At 35.5% G+C, this 12,116-nt stretch overlaps 1 pseudogene; it reads right to left on the bottom strand.

Annotated features, from left to right (window-relative positions):
* Window positions 1–478: 478 nt before the first annotated feature.
* On the bottom strand, window positions 479–12,092 carry LOC123241867 (annotated as a pseudogene).
* Between the last annotated feature and the right edge of the window lie 24 nt (window positions 12,093–12,116).

Below are 12,116 nucleotides of genomic sequence, written 5' to 3'. Positions count from 1 at the left end.
ATCAAGATTTGAAAGAATACTTGCTAAACTTTTTTTTTTAAACTTCTTTTTTAAAAAAGTAATATTCATCCTAAAGCGATCAACTTTTCTATGGAATGCTGCAGCTCTAACTGCATTTGGTTTGAAAAGTAGGCAACAAACACAGCTGCTGAAAAAAATATCACTTGTTGATTGTTGACAAGAAGACTTTGCAAATATCTAGACTAAGGTAAACTCTGTAAAGAGACCCTGTGGGTCTTATAGGCCAAAAAGGGAATGAGATCATGAAAATGTCTCTCAAGAGTTCAAATAAAATACTGAATCTTAAGAGGAACTGGAATGTAGACACGTGAAAAGATGGTCTCAGTCTGTGGCATGCAGTCTTGAGATGGTCTCAAGTTCAGATATACTAAGACAACAGAGATAGTACTTCACTGGGAACAAGCACATCCAAGTCACTCCTTTCCCTTAGTAGATGTTAGAAGATAGGAAAACGCAGTCATTTTCCAGTATAGATGCCTAGTCTCAATGCCAAAACAGGAGAGATGAATAGTAGAAGTGTTAAAAAATTTTGCAGAGAAAATGCTCCCTTTTCTTCAGGGCTCCACTTTTCCTCATATTCAAAGAAACAGAAAGGTTAGAGTACACAAGTGGAATTCCTTGGAGTATGTTGGGGGAGATATTCTTAGGCCACCTGGACCATTACAACAGCCTGCCCACACTGTCTTGCACAGCTTCTATCTCTTTTTCCTCCTCTGGGAATCCTGGTCCATATTCCACCTCTTTTTCCCTTTCTGGAACTTCTTCAGACTGAGAACTATGGTCCCTGCAGTTGTTCATGTCCACATCAAACATCATATGATGATCTTCTCATTGGGCAGGGCTGTCACAGATAAAACTGCATCTGGAACTACTGTCCTCATTCATGCTAGACTTCCAAAGAAATCTTCTACATGTCTTCATTGTGAATGGAAGATGAGGAGGGAACATGCTCAGACTCATTTTTTTCATTTCCATCTTAGCATTGAAGTTGCCATTCTTTTGATGGCCTAGGAATTATTGAGGAATTATTGAGGCCCAATGGTGGTACCAGAGACTGCTTGCTTATGCTTCTTCTTGTTTGTTTGTTGATGTTGTTAGTGGTAGTTGTTACTGGGCATACGCTCCTCTACCAAGATGCAGGAACCTCTGGAGATTGTGCCTTGCAGCTCTGGCTTAAGTCTGGGCTCTTTGGCAGGTCAGACACTGTTCCCTCGGTTGTAAAATCCTGGCCCCCTTTAATCCCGGCCCCCTCGTGACAGCTTGGATTATTAAAAAACGAGTAAGGACAACAAAATTACAATTATTATTTTGGAAAGGTCACTATCTTGAGGTTTAGGAGAATACCATAGGCACTCTGTATTGTTTTCAGCAAGGCATATGACAAAGTTTCCCATAACTTTATAAAAATAGAAAAAAAGTGACTTTTTATTGTGCCATAAGAAATGATAGAATGAGATCATAAAAAATAAAAATAAAAATCTCTGTAAAGATATGAAGTGATGGATAGTGAAATGAGAAGTATTAAGAGAATGCTGTACCCAGTTACAACTATGTTTAATTAGCAATTCAATTAGGAATGAATTAACTATTATTGTCAGCAATGTAAGGATCCAAAACAACTACAAAGGACATCCACCACCATAAAAGGAATAGACAAAGTCCTAAAGGCAGATTGAAGTATACCATTTTTTCTCTTCATTTCAGTCATTGATTTTCTAATATTAGCTATATGTGTCTTCTTTCACAACATGAAGAACATGGAAATATGTTTATAAGATGGTACACATATGATCTATGTTATATTGGCTGCCATGCAGAGGATGAGGAGGGGTAGGAGGAGAGACAGAACATGGATTGAAAAATGTCAGAAAATGATTATTAAAAATTATAGTGACATGTAATCTGGAAAAATATAATTAAAAATGTGGGTTGGATGAAAGTATTTGTCCTTCATCAAAGAGTACCTGAGAAAACAGTGGTTTGTAACTGAAGTCAGTTAAAAATGATAACTTCTGGGGGAAGCTAGGTGGTTCAGTGTTTTGAGAGCCAGACCTGGAGATGAGAAGTCTCAGGTTCAACTCTGACCCCAGAGAGACCCTGGGTAAGTCACTTAAATTCCACTGCTTCACCTTTACTGCTTTTCTGCCTTGGAACCAATATATAGTATTCATTATAAGACAAAACTTAGAGGTTTAAAAAAAATGATGGCCCCTTTACTCTAAGTCAAAGAAATCAAAGGGTAATAGTCAAAGAAAGAGCAGAAGCTCTAGCTACATAGCTTACCAGGATCCAAGAGAGAATTATCAGTATAATCTATATCCTGAAACAGTGGCAGCAGAGTCTCTGGCCTTAGGTATAAACAAATAACAGCTTGATTAAAGTAGGAGTAATACAAGGAAAGGCAGGGAGATGGCCTAAATCCATTTGTAGGAAAGTTAACCAAATTGGGTATGTGATTCATATCAACGAAAACCATTGATTGATGGGCTTAACCACTTGGATGAGACATCCAATTGTATCAAAGACGCATCACCACATCCCTCTGATCTACTGTTTCTCCTTTATACTCAACCTACCACAGCTATGCTAAGAGTTAGATGTGACAGTATAGTCAGGTGGATTTATAAAGAATTGGAAAAACTTTTTTCAAAACATGCTTGTTAAATAATCCATTTCAAGAAGAAGAAGGATCTTTAGTGGAGTGACATAGGGTTACCCCAGAGTAAATCCTCAGCTCTATTTTGTTTAAAATGTTATGTCTTGAATGAAAACACAGATGGCATGCTTATCTAATTTGCCGACAGTATAAAAAATTACCTTAGCTGATGAGAATGTTGAGCTAAATCTCACTAGTATACATTTATTAGGAATAAAGATAAAGTTTGGTACTTCAGGTTTAAAAACATTAAGGATCAATATAAAGGATAAAAGATACTTGACTAGATGGCAGTCAATATAAAAAACTAAGTGTTTAGCAAGTTCAATATGAAACAGTAGCATAACATCACAGTTTAAAAAGCTAATGTGATATCTGGCTGCATTCAGAAAATTTAGGTTATTTCAAGTGAGATAACACATATAGATTGCTTTAAAAAAAGATCTACTCAATTATAATATCTAGAATAAAAGAGAACAATGTTCCCAGCTCTGGAACCCATATTCCAAGAGACATTATAAGACTAGACTGTATCCAGAGAAGAGTGACCAGAATGATGAGGGGGCTAGAGGAACACGCTTGGTGAGGCAGCAGAGCCTGAAAAAAGAGAAAATTCAATTAATTGTAGTTTTCGTTCAAATCTCAGGTCAGGGATTGGACCAGATAACCACTAAATTCATTTAAACTCCAAGTTTTCATGATCCTATAATTCAAAGAGGACGAATCAACTGCTAGCCAGTTGGCTTTATAATTTATTAATTTCTATTTCATGACCTGACTCACATTTAAGGATGGCCTTTGTTTCAAAATATTTCTTTGAAGTTTCAAGGAGATTAATTTCTCAATGAATTCTATTTATTCATTTATTCATTAATTCATTTATTTGTTTATTTATTCATTTATTCTGTGATTTACTTATATCACCTTTGCTAACTTCATGCCAATATAAAGTTTAGGGGTGGGAAAAATGTATTTCCTGTCCAAATATCAAGGCATTATTTAAGACCTCTTCTGTGTATATATGTGAGTGTGGTGTGTGTATATGTGTGTGTGTGTGTGTGTGTGTGTGTGTGTGCTTGAACATGAGAGAACTTTATAAATATTTTGGGTTTCCATTGGAACTTTATTTTTCCCATGCTATCAGAAGAATCTTTTTTTTACACATTTGTGGAGAGAAGAGGCAGATAGATATTAGTAAAGTATTAGGACTTAAAAATGAAATTCTGTGATTGCTTATTAAATTTTTTATTATATAAAGACATCACATTATTATAAGAGGAGTCAATCATATGTATGCTAGAGAAAAATCAGGGACCAAAGTAGAATTAGGAGATACTGAACAATTTGTTAGGCTACTCAGGAAGTTAGCTCTCACAACGGAAACAATGTCACATTTGCCAGCAAATATACTGCCTGTCAACACTACACATATAGCTATCAATTTTTCTTCCTTTCTCCTTTCTAGATAGAAAGCTCAGGCACAGTAATTGCATGTGCTTGAAACCAGCTCATCTGAATGAAAGTGAAATAAGGTAAAAACAAATGTCAATGGAATCAGGAAAGGCTATCCTGTGCTTCAGAATCTGTCCAATGGAAGGGTAAGGAGGTGAATCCAATTCCAGGGGAGACTGGTTGAGCATGATTAAATGACAGAAAGACACACAAACAAAGCTCTAGTTATTATTTCACAAATCATTCCTCAGTATTCATTCAGAGTAACCAATCACTTCTATATCTCCATCATAGGCCATTCACTTACAGTATCAATATACCTGGCAGCCTCTTGTCACTCTATCCCATTTGCCTTTAAACCTTATTACTTGAAATTGCCGGCTTCATTCAGCAACTCCAAGTCCTCCTGTATTTGATGTCATATACTTTACATTTCCATGCTTTTCAGAAGTCTCATCAAAGACTGTCCACCTTCATGTCCACATTCCTTGCCAGTATCTTAATTTCTTTGGACTGGTTGGCTGGGCAATGGCTGATCTCATGTGCAAAAGTCTATTGAATGCCAGTTGAGGCTGAGATGCTCTGTCTTAACTGTCTTTATTTAGTCTTGACAGTTCCTGGATAACTGCCTTGTTTATTTGTTTATTTAATGATGAAGGATGCCACAGGGAAAGAATAAGCCAAGGAGGAAGAGGAAGGAGCTAGAACTCCATTTCTACCAGTTTTCTAGGCAGCTCATTTCACTGTCTTTAATACTAGCTTACTCAAGGGAACCATTTTCATAGTTGGGAAAGGGGGAGGAAGGATAAACAATGCACATTTTTAAGGTCTTGTAGCACTGGAATAAGAGTTAGAGAAGTCTTGAATTCTAATCTTGATTCTGCTGCTACCAGTCATGTGTGAGATGTGATGGAGCATTTCATTTCTATAACCCTTCATTTTTTTTTATCTATAAAATAGCTAGAAAAAAGATTTCTCAAGCTTTTAAGGCTTTACTATAGCAAGGCCAGGTGTAGAAGCCATATTGCCTGATCCCCAGCCTAATGTTACAGATGATCACTAAGGATCCTTCCTGGAGCAAATAATCTTTGAATGTGAAAACTATGATTACTGGAGTGTAAAAGAGTTAATTTGCTTCTCAAAAAATCTTTTTTCATAGAAAGCTTTGAGGACAAGGAGAATTGGGATTAACATTTAACCCAAGCTTACACGATGCATATTTGGACACATTCAAAGTATTTCTACCTGACAGAATGTACTGCTGATAAACACCAGCTACTCTATTATTCACTTTGCAGCACACTAAACACACAGGAGTACTAAATAGTGAATAATTCATCTAAACTCTAGCCATATTGGCTTATTTTCTATCAAGTTTGTCTTCAGTGGAAAATATGGTATGACCTTTTTAAGATTTTGCCAATCAATCGTGATTTTATTACTCAGCTGACAGCTACATCAAAAATCAATGCAGTTTTGGTGTGTTCTTCATAAATGCATGTTTGTGGTATTTGACTTAATTACTTACCAATAGACAAGAAGCACTGCCCTTCACCGGTACAATAAAAAAAAAAAAGGTTCTGTTAATTTAAAGGAGAAAAAAAAGCTTCTGGAACATAATTTGTTTGAAGAGTAAGATTTTTACTTAAAAGGGAGAGGGTCAGGGGGCAGCTAGGTGGCTCAGTGGATAAAGAGCCAGGTCTAGAGATGGGAGGTCTTAGGTTCAAATCTGGCCTCAGATACTTCTTAGCTTTATGACCCTGAGCAAAGCCGTTTGACAAGCCCTTACTGCTCATCTGCCTTAGAATCAATGCATAGTGTTGACTATAAGACAGAAGGTAAGGGTTTAAAAAAATTAATAAAACATTTTTTAAAGGAAGAGGGTAGAAAAAATATGATTAAGGAATTGATGTTGCCGATGCCCAAAGATGAGACTGGAAAAGTATATCATAGCATGTTAGAGCTGGAAGAATACTCAGGGGTCACATAGTTCAGCTTCCTCAAATTTTAAAGGAAGAATCAAAACAGAAAGGTGACTTTGCCATAACAACTTAGTGACACTTCAAAGATTAGAACCCAAGTTTCTTAATCTCTAGTTACAGAGTTCCTCTCTATCCTACTGTCATATCCATCTATATATATATATATATATATATATATATACATACACACTACAATTAGTATGAATAGATTTCAAACACCTACAACTAAACATCAAGGTCAATTTTATTCTCACTTTTGTCTTCCCCCTTTGGAGGTAGCATATCACTTTTACATCTGCAATTCTGATTCAGCATACACCCTGACTCATAGGGCTGTAATCATAGTACTTGTCCCTAAAACAAAGAGTGGAATATTTTTAAAAGTTAAAAACAGCAACATCAGTGGGGGTAAAAGAAAAAAAAATAAACAAATTACCATCTTTCTTGTGAGATGCACAAGCTGAAAAGCAGAATTAAGTCATTGTAGAAAAACAATGTCATAATGGTAAAGAAAAGAAGGGCTCTGCTTCAGAGCTTGTGACTACAAGTCCAAATAATAAATCATATTTATAACATATCATTTTATTCCCATATTCCAAGGGGGTGGAGAAACAACAGGTAGATATGGATTGAGGAATGGCCTTGGTTTGGGGACATCCTAGATTTTAATTGTACATTAGAAACATACTAGCTCTGGAGCCCTAATCATATTACTTTAATTTTTTTGTACTCTAGGAAACTAAATTCTAAGGCAATAAGCCACAAAGAGTTGTCCATTTGTAGCTTTAGAAGGTATTTCAACAGCAGAGGTTTACTAAACCATTAAAATCACAGCAGGATTATCATATACAATAACACCATTATTATTTGAAGTATAACTATGAATGACTAAAGTATACTTAATATTAAGAATATTCAAATCAATTTTTTGTAGAAACTGTAAAGGAAAATGATGCTATCCACTTTCACGGAAAGAACTGATAAATAGAAGTATGCATTGTATGGTTTTAAGTATGACAAAGAGAGAGAAAGAGAGAGAAAGAGAAAGAGAAAGAGAAACAGACAGAAGAAAAGAGACAGAGAGAAAGGAGAGAAATTGATGGTCTTCTCTAGTACACAGTGAGGAAGGAGCAAGGAAGGAAGGAGATACCTCAGAAGTTAAAATATAATTAAAAATAATTTAATTCACAGGTCTTTTTTGACTTCTTCCCATTATCTGACTAAAATAAACAAAAATGTGGTAAATAATATAATTATTACACAAATTTTATAGATAAGAAAATTGAGGATGGGGCAGGTGTCTTTAGTTAAATAACTAATAAATTACATGACTAGAATTAAAATTCATGATTTCCTTTTCTTGACCAGTTTTCTTTTCACTATATCAGGCTGCAAAAAAATAAACAGTCTATCAAGGGTGTTAATGTTATTTTGGGGGTTTTTGTGTGTGTGTAATTTAAGACATGGTGTCAACTCAAATTGTAACAGGGACCACTAATTGGTAAGTAATTCGCCTTGTGGGCTGCATATTGACATAATTTTAATATGTAATATTATTTATGTTTTATTCTATTTTGTTCAACATGTACCAATTATTTTTAAATCAGGTTCAGCCTAAACTCAGGATCGTTACAAATCTCATGCAGCCAGGGCCAATATTTTATGTTTTCATCTAAGGCAGCGGTTCCCAAACTTTTTTGGCCTACCGCCCCCTTTCTAGAAAAAATATTACTTAGCCTCCTGGAAATTATTTTTTTTTAATTTTAATAGCAAATAATTGGAAAGATACATACACCTGTGGCCATCACCGATCCCCTGGATCGCTGCAGCACCCACCAGGGGGTGGTGGAGCCCACTTTGGGAATCACTGCTATAATTCTTGCTCCTGGAGAGTGTAAGGATGATGGCTCTCTTGAGACACAATCAATTTGGCTACCGCAGCTATGACATATAAGATTTAAATTAGTATCAATAACTCCAAGTATTATTTTATAAAGCTTATTAATAATCACTTGAAGTAGAAAAAATTGAAGTATAAAGCCTAATCTAGCCTAACTAACCACTGCCTGGATCACAGCCCAGCTTCTCAGCCACATTCCAGGAAACAGAGAGGGGCAGAGGTCATCGTCCCTATGTTCCCCCGCAGCATAAGCACGCAAATGGGATGCTGGGTAACAGAGTCCTGGGGAGCAAATTCTACCCACACAAGCCCCCCTGCGATTCCATTGGGAGGCAAGCATGTTGGGATCTCCCAGATTTACATGCCTAGTCTTTCTAATGAATCCTTACACATAACCAGCTTATATCTCTAAAGATCTCTTACTAGAGGTACATATAATATTGCACTTTCTAAGGGGAAATTACAATAATTTGGGGATAAGAAAGAAATAAAAGAGAAAGAAAGCAAAACTAATGTTAGGTGGGCACATTGACAAAGAGCCAATTAGGGGGTAATTCCCTTTGGCATAAGAAATTTACATTCAGAATAAATGTATTCAACTTCCCTCAGTTCAATTCACTGCATCCCAAAGTTCATTCTGGATGTTTTAATGCAGTGTGTGGTTTTTGCAGGCATCTCCATGGTGCCTTCTCTAAACAGTTCATTTTCTGGATTTGAGGAGTTAGCGAGTTTTTTCCTAAAATTTCTCTAAAAGATTATAAACCTTCATTATAGGGTAATAAAACAGATAAAATCTTGCTTCATCATATATATATATATATATATATATATATATATATATACACACACACACACATATATATACCTATATATACATATAAATATATGTTTACATTTTTGTGATAGATGTATAATGTGATATTTTAACTCTTCTGAATCAGTTTTCTTAACATAAAGATAGCAGCTGAGACAGAAAAAAAAAAAACAGTGAAAGCTTATTTGTTCCATTTTTGCATTTTCCATCAAGGATACCCTAAGAACATGCAAAGAACTTTATCATAAAGATTCCTTATAGTTGTAGGAAAGGAAATAAAAGAATTTATAGATAAAGATGGTTTCTGGATTCCTCTACTTGTTTTTTTTATTTGTTTTTCAAATGAATCATCCTAATTATTTTTCATTCTCTAAAATTCTCTTCTTTGGATACCTAGATAACTAATTATTGAGCTGGAGGTGGTATAATATGCCTGTATTTTTTTAAAAAATATTTTACAAAAAAATATAAATATGTATATTTAATAACAAAAATCAGGCAGTACTGAGAATCTTTAAAATTGTGCCCCTTAGATTTATGGTAAAGAATGCTGCCCACATTCAGAGGAAGGACTGCAGGAGAGGAAACATATAAGAAAAACAACTGCTTGAACGCATGGGTCGGGGTGGACATGATTGAGGGTGTGGACTCGAAGCTACCACACCAATGCAACTACCAACAATTTGGAAATAGGTCTTGATCAAGGACACATGACAAAACTAGTGGAAATGTGCATTGGCCATGGGTGGGGGGAGTGCGGGGAGCGAAGGGGAAAGTAGAAGCATGAATCATGTAACCATGTTAAAAATGAATATTAATAAATGTTTAAAAAAAATTGTGCCCCTTACCCTCCTAAATGTTTTACTTATAGTTTCCAGATTTCTAATACTTGAAGTTCTCCCTGTTATTTCTCCAAACTTGTAATCTTTACTCTAGCCTCATTTTCCTTTCCTTCATAGTCTTGAATCCACTGTGGACCAGTTCAGGCATATTCGATAAGCTATTCTTGAATTCTTTGCCAATCATATCTTACAAAACTTCAAAATCACCTTATCCATATCGCCTACCTTCTTTATCCCAACTAATATGCTGTTAAATACGCGTGGAGAAAGTCGCATGATTGTGCAGACTGATTTCGTTGCTAATATATATTTTGTCTCCTCTCAATCATAAAACTTCCCAGTCCCTCAAAAAGGCTGAAAATACCAAGTTTGTCATAAATTGTGAAGGAAAGAAAGTGCAGTTGGGTTTTGGGTATGAAGGCACAAGCCAAAGAACCTTTAACACTATCAACTCAAGGAGGTAATTAAAAAAAAAAAGATAGAAAAAAGAATTTGAGAATAACTCTAACTCCCAAACAAACAAAAATGATGGGGATCATAAAACAGATTGATATTGCAATGCAGTATTCCAAAAGGCAATAGACAAAGACTTTAGCTATCTTACCTTGTAAGTAAAAGATAATGCTATTGATAAAAGGGGGAAAATTATTTTTTAATAAAATAGAGGATTTTCAAAGATTTTTGGTGAAAAGGCCACAACTACTTAGAAGCAAACAAGGGAAACAAAAATCTAGAGAGGTAAATATATCTGAGCATTTTGTAGAGTATAAATCAGTGATTGGTGGGTGCTGCAGCAATCCAGGAGGGGCGGTGATGGCCACAGGTGCATTTATCTTTCCTATTAATTGCTATTAAAATTTAAAAAAAAATAAATTTCCAGGGGGCTAGGTAATATTTTTTCTGGAAAGGGGGCGGTAGGCCAAAAAAGTTTGGGAACCACTGGTATAAATGATGACTGTTAAAATATGTAATATGAGAAAGGCAAATGAGATACGGAAGGAAATGGGTAACAAAATAAGAATACTGGAGGACTTTAATTTTCTCCCCTCAGAACTAGATAAGTCTAACTAAAAATTAACTTAAAAAGGAGTTAAGGAGATAAATAGAATCTCACCTAAGTTAAATAATATAGATATCTGGAGAGTCCCCACACTTCCATGAGGCTAACAGTAGATCTAAAGCTGAGCATACATATAATCCAAAAATAGTTCCTTTTGAGACAACAATGGTTTAGAGAGTGTAAATATTCTGCAAGTCTGAAAGTAATCCTGCATACCTGAGGGCTATGGCATTTGAACAAAGTCCACTGACTAGGACCAAGCTGAAAAGACTTGCTATTGGAAAGAATATGATCTTGACAACAGATTGTGTCTCCTGCTTAAGGATCTAGGTAAATATACTCCCAGAAAAGGATGTTAAATGAGAAACAGATTGGTTGAATTGACCAATTTAAACGCTTATAAAAATAAGGAGAAACAAGTTTACTATTACATTGCTGGAGCAGGTTGGGATTTTTTTTTTTTTTAAGAAAACAAGATGGAAATATATATTAAGAACTATAAAGCTGAGAGTGCTCCTTAACCTAGGAATCCCATTATTAGGCTTAGGCTTTAAGGAAATTAAGAGGGTAAAAATGTATGTATGTATGAAAATGTTCAGGGAATCTTTGTTTGTAATGACAAAATAATTGGAAATAACAAATGCAATAGTTGGGAAAAAAGGCTAAATAGATTGTAATACTTGAATATAATAGATTGTATTATTAGAAACAACAAATATTGGCACTATAAAGGAAATGAGGAAAACATGAAGGAATGAAAAGAGAATAAGAATATGCTATGACTATCAAAGTAAAACAAATCCTAAGGGAACTCAAAAGTGAAGGATGTTTATACTAGCACAGATAAGTAATTTACATATTTAAAGGAACTGTAAGCAATATGCAGTTTGTGGTTTTACATATTTTTTAATTCCTTTTTTATTTAAATGCTTTTGGTGGTGGTGGTGATTACTAAAAATATAAATTTTAAAAATACAAAGGAAAGACAGAAATAAAAATTCCACAAAAATACAAAAGCATAAATTCTGCTAATCAAAGAAGTAATAAACAAAAGTAAAAGGAAACACACATGTTCACACGCAAAAACCCTCTCATCCTGACAGATCACATTAGAAACTTACCCGTGTGGAGCTTCCAAGGTCCCAGAACCCCTTCCGATGAGAACGCATCAGACGGGTCAGGGAACCTGAGAACGACTTGGACAACAACGAGAATGGCGTTACTGTCCCCCAGGAAATGGCCTGGTCCCCTCCGTGAGGTGTACCCGCGAGAGCAACGCCAGTGCTGGTGAGCACAGATATGGTCAGACAGATCCCCACGTGAGGACGACGGGGAGCCCGATTGGCTGGCCTGATCTGCGGACATGCTGAACTGCACCCAGTGTGTGGT

This window comes from Gracilinanus agilis, chromosome 3 (assembly GCF_016433145.1).
Source record: "Gracilinanus agilis isolate LMUSP501 chromosome 3, AgileGrace, whole genome shotgun sequence".
Classification (NCBI taxonomy): Eukaryota; Metazoa; Chordata; class Mammalia; order Didelphimorphia; family Didelphidae; genus Gracilinanus; species Gracilinanus agilis.
This window is presented reverse-complemented; position numbering and strand designations above follow the sequence as displayed.